Below are 5,905 nucleotides of genomic sequence, written 5' to 3' on the forward strand. Positions count from 1 at the left end.
TTTTTTTGAGACTGAGTCTCCCTTTGTCATCCCAGCTGGAGTGCAGTGGCATCATCATAGCTCACAGCAACCTCAAACTCCTGGCCTCCAGTGATCTTCCTGCCTCAGCCTCCCGAGTAGTTGGGACTACAGGTGTGCACCACCACACCTGGCTAACTTTTTCTATTTTTAGTAGAGATGGGGTCTTGCTTTTGCTCAGGCTGGTCTTGAACTCCTGGCCTCAAGCGATCCTCCTGTCTCAGCCTCCCAGAATGCTAGAGAATTACAGGCATGAGCCACCGCACCCGGCCTTCTCAATTCTAAATTTAAGCTCAAGCAGGGGCTTTGGGAGAAGTGTTCTGACGCTCACACAGAGCAGGGGTCACAGCAGGAGGTTTCCTTGAGAGCCAAAGGGCTGAAGGGAAAGTTAACTTGGTTTTATGCTACCCTCCTTGCCGTCGTTCTAGCCATGGCCAGCACCAGTGTTCTTAACCTTGATTGCACGTTGGAATCACCTAAGGCAGCATTAAAAACCATTGATGTGGCTGGGCGCAGTGGCTCACGCTTGTAATCCCAGCACTTGGGGAGGCTGAGTAGGGAGGATTGCTTGAGGCCAAGGTTCAAGACCAGCCTGAGCAAAAGTGAGAGCCCCATCTCTACCAAGAGATACAAAAAAATTAGCTGGGTGTGGTGCTATGCACCTGTAGTCCCAGCTACTCAGGAGGCTGAGGCAGGAGGATTGCTTGAGCCCAGATGTTTGAGGTTGCTGTGAGCTGGGCTGACGCCAGGGCACTATAGCCTGGGTAACAGACTGAGACTCTGTCTCCAAAAAAAGAAAAAAAAATTGGTCTAGGGTATGGCTTAAGCATCTGGAATATTTTATTATTTTATATTTTATTTTATTTTATGTTATTTTAGACAGGGTCTTGCTCTGTCACCCTGGGTAGAGTGCAGTGGCGTCATCATAGGTCACTGCAACCTCAAAAACTTCTGAGCTCAAGGGATCCTCCTGCTTCAGCCTCTCAGGGTGCTAGGATTACAGGTTTGAGCCACTGCGCTGCATCTGGAGTTTTAAAGGCTCCCCAGGTGATTCCAAGGTGAACTCAAATCGAAAAGCCACTATGGCCTATGCTGTGGTGCTGGGCAAAGAGATCCAGCTGGGTTTGGATCCTGGCTTTGCCACTTACCAGTTGGATGATCTTGGGCAAGTTACCTCTCTTTGAACCTGTTGCCCCGTATGTGAGAATCAAGTGAGATAATCCATGTATAGCACTAAGCCAAAAAGAACAGTTAGTAGTTAAGGACAATTATTAATGAGTAAACAGAAGGCTCTGTGGCTCTCCTGGGAAAGATGAAAACTTTCTGAACCTGTAGAACAATGGTTCTCAAACTTGTATCAGAATCACCTGCAGAACTTGCTAAAGCACAGATTGCTAAAGATTTCATTTCTCCCAAAGTTTTGGATTCGATAGGTCTGGGAGGGGCTCTAGAACTTGCACTTCTAGTGAGTTCTCAGGTAATGCTGATGCTGTTGGGCCAGGGACCACACCTGGAGAATTACTGCCGTAGAGTAGGGTTTCTCAACAGCATCACTGATGACGTTTTGGAGCAGTTATTTCTTTGAGCATCTCTGGCTTCCACCCACTGCATGCCCATAGCACTCCACCAGATATTTCCAGACATTGTCAGATATGCCTCAGGAGGAAAAATTACCCAAGGTTGAGAACCACTGCTCTAGAGGATCTAAGTTAAAGAAGAATGCAAGAGTCTAGGTGGGTTGCAGTGTCAAGTGAAGAAAAGAAGTTGGAGCTGGAAGAAAAGAGGTTTTGTATAGCCTAGGGCTTGATGCAGAGAGTGGGCGTCCACGCAGGACTCTTTCAGAGAAGGATCATTATGTGTTTGGGGTACAGAGAAAACTGACCAGACAGCAGGCTCATAGCTCAGATGTGGCTTCATCTGGTACTGCAGAACAGTGGCTATCAATTTTAAGTCTGGCCCCTCCCTTCATCCTGGAACATCAGCTGTCAAACCCCAAAGTCTCTTGGAGAAAGCAATCCTGTCCTAACCTAAATGGCCTGACGGTCTTTCTCTAAAACTCAACTGCCCACAGCTCTAAACTGCTCAGAGCTCTTTTACCTCAGTTTCCCATCCTCCCACCTTGAGATATTAATAAGCAGCAGGCTCTATCAGTAAGAAGCAAATTTTCTGTAGTTTTGCTGTAAAGCAGCAACTGACAAGAGCCCTGACCTGTCCTGTCTAGCTGCTAACTAGACCCAGTCCCTGGAAAAGATTATTCCTGTCTTTGAAACCAGCAACTGTGCCTATTATCTGTTTACTTGGAACAGCAAATGTCGGGAGGCCTGGATCTGCCTCCCTACAAGACTCACCCTTACATAACTCCACTAGGCCCATGGTCTCCGGGGATTAGCTTCTCTCACCTCAAAAGGGGTCAACCATCCTTGCAGGTAAGGGAAGATAGCACCATGTTGTGTTTTGATGGGTTGGCTTGTAAATAAATTGTTTAGGGGGTTAGGAGTGGATGGGATTAGGGCCACAGGCTTGGAGAAAAAATAATTACGTCAGGGAGGCCCCCAAAATGGAAAAATGATCTGAAAATCCACCTCCCTGAAAATGCAGCCCACAAAACTCAGCCATGCAGTGAAAACAGAAATTTGGCTCTTTAAGTGCCAACAGTATTAAATGCTAGAGACTGTGGAAGTCCTAACGGGAAATTAACTGAAAACCAGAGATGCCATCACTCATCGGGAGCAATCTATCTCTCCCAAAGTGAGAACACGAGTTGTACCCCTGGGGATGTTTTATACTCAAATCTTTATTTCCAGGCTGGGGCTTCTATTTTCTTCAAGTTCTAAGTGGTGCTGCTATTTCCTGCTAATGGCTTCAGCCTCTTGAAGGCACTTGGGAGGATTGAAGAGGCGAAGGTTAGAGGAAAACCCTTGCAGTCTCCAGGGCCCTGGTTCTTCCCAATCACTGCCAACTTCTCAAGGAACTGGTAGACTTTCAAAAGTGCAGTGTCGAGGTTCAAGCTTTGTTTTATCCCAAGGCAAGAAAGACGAGGGTGTCTGGAGGGACTGGACCAATTTTCAATTATAGGTTGAGTATTCCTTATCTGAAATACTTGGGATCAGAAGTGTTTCAGATTTTAGATTTTTTTCGCATTTTGGAATATTTGCACATACATAAGGAGACCATCTTGGGGATGGAACCCAAGTTTAGACATGCAAATCATTTTATACACATAGCCTGAAGGTAATTTTATACAATATTTTAAATAATTTTGCGCACGAAGCAAGTTTTGACTGCAACACTTTACACGAGGTCCAGTGTGGAAGTTTCCACTTGTGGCATCATGTCGGCACTCAAAAGTTCCAGGCTCTGGAACATTGTAGATTTCGGATTAGCATCCCTAGTCCGAACGTAAAATTTATTTATGTTTCACATACACCTTATACCCATAGCCTGTCCACATTAGGGATGCTACCTGCCTGTGGACCTGGTGCTTAAAAGGGATCAGGAGGTCACCTGTGATAGTGCTGGAGGTGCAAAGAGCAGCTTGCATGCCATCTTTGGCCAAATCTTTCCTGGTAAAGGGCATAACCGTATGCGTAAATTTTGCTCAGGTCAGAAATCTGAGTCACCATTCCCTGCGGAGATCCTACCATGCTTTGTGCATTAATGGCTCTAAGCAGTCCTGCAGCAGAGAAACCAGCTTCACACTGTCTAACCCAGTCTTTCTCAAACTGAGTTGAGCATGGCAACTTTATGCCCCAAAGCACCTAACAAACTATCTGGGAAGCAGTGTTCTGTGGAATACCCTTTAGGAAATCTAAACCTGCAGGACTAAGTATATGAAGTACAAGTTCTCCAGGATTTGGCTCCTACTTAATTCTGCAACTGTACCGTTTGCTGCTCTCCACCTCTAACCATACTCAAGTTCTTTTGGTTCATGAAATGTGCCACACTTTCAAGCTTGTGCCTCCTGTTTCTTGGAATACACATGTTCTTTGTCCACCTGGAAAGCCCTACTCATTCCCCAAGTCCCAATCTAAGCATAATCACATAATCTGTGAAACTTCAACTCTCCTAGGCACGATAAATTGTTTCCTCCTGTGTTTCCAGTACACTTTATTCAAACTTCATTGACTGTATTGAAAGTAATTGGTTTCAGAGCTTTACCATCCTGCTGGTTCCTTCATTAATGAGTTAAATAAATCTTTGGCATGTGCTCATTTAAAAAAGTAATTAATTTGAGATGGTCTTTTCTACTGGTTTGGGCATTTCTCAAGATGACAAGGACAGTACCTTATCTGTGTCCTCGGCAACAATTATCATGCCTGCCACATAATAGAGGTTGGTGTGTTTGTTGAATGATTATGTCCCAAACTCAGGGTAATATCCTCTCTCTACTTAAAGATAAATAGATGATTCAGGTTTGTGAGCTAAAAGTATAAAACCAAACATGCTCAGAACAGGTTGGAGCTGTGAAGATCACTTTGTTCTGAGATAGGAGATTCAGAAAAAACACACGCCACTCTCCAGTGCTAGATGGGATTCATTAGTGTCTGTTTGTGGGCTGGGCAGAGTTACCCAGTAATCTAGGGAGACAGTAACCTGTCTTAGTGGTAGAAGGAAACTATGAGTATTTTTTTTTTTTTTTTTGAGACAGAGTCTTGCTTTGTTGCCCGGGCTAGAGTGAGTGCCATGGCGTCAGCCTAGCTCACAGCAACCTCAAACTCCTGGGCTCAAGAGATCCTCCTGCCTCAGCCTCCCGAGTAGCTGGGACTACAGGCATGCGCCACCATGCCCGGCTAATTTTTTTTTCTATATATATTTTAGTTGGCTAGATAATTTCTTTCTATTTTTAGTAGAGACGGGGTCTCGCTGTTGCTCAGGCTGGTCTCGAACTCCTGACCTCGAGCGATCCACCCGCCTTGGCCTCCCAGAGTGCTAGGATTACAGGTGTGAGCCACCGCGCCCGGCCAACTATGAGTATTTTTTAATGTCCCTGTCAGTTTATGAAAAGACAGACAAGTAAGCAGAATCATAAAAAAAGTCTCAGATAGTGTCATGGCCAAGTTCCACCAAAACATTCCCATATTCCATCTGAGTTTGATGCAGCCCTCCAGCCAGTGTCATTTCTACCAGCTGAGACTGTTCCAAATCTGCTCACCTCGGGAGCCTGCGCATAGGACTGTGGCTCAGAAAAGTGCTCTTGGCAGGAGGCAGAGTAGATACAGACTCTTTTCATTAAGGAGTGTGTGCAAAGTACACGAGAATCGGGTTCTTTCAGACTTTATCACCTCTTGGCTGCTCTGCTTCTAGTAGGAGAAAAGTATTTGTTACTGATAAGTAATTATTCTGTTTGTCATTTTCATGGAAGTAAACCTAAAAACACAGAAAATGGGGGGGGGGGACCCAAGTGAACAGCTTCTTGGAAGTTTAAATGTATCCCATCCCTTGGCCACATTGTGCCCCACTCTGATATACAGCAATCAAGCACTAAAGAAAAGACAGCAATAAATCCAATCCACATGGCTCTTATAAAAAGGCATCTATTTGGCTTTTAATATAAAATGACTCAAAGAAACACAGAAAGAACATATCATACAAGCCAACTGCTGAATAAAAAAAAAAAAAAAAATCCCAACCAACAAATTTGTCATATTCCCTGTCTTCGGCCCAGATTAGAAATCAGGAAACTACAAACCAATCAGTATCTGTCCCTTTGAAGAAAACATATTTAAAAAAAAAAGTCCCTGAAACCTGGCAGGTGGTTTTTAGAGGCCACTGGGAGCTTGCTTTAATCATCCTGGTGAAATGGGATAGAAGTGTTTTTTGAATATGGCCATTGCCTCCTGTTTCTTGTTAGTGATGGTCATCCCAAGGGAGGATGCTGGCCTGGGCA

Source organism: Eulemur rufifrons, chromosome 8 (genome assembly GCF_041146395.1).
Source record: "Eulemur rufifrons isolate Redbay chromosome 8, OSU_ERuf_1, whole genome shotgun sequence".
NCBI classification, from domain to species: domain Eukaryota; kingdom Metazoa; phylum Chordata; class Mammalia; order Primates; family Lemuridae; genus Eulemur; species Eulemur rufifrons.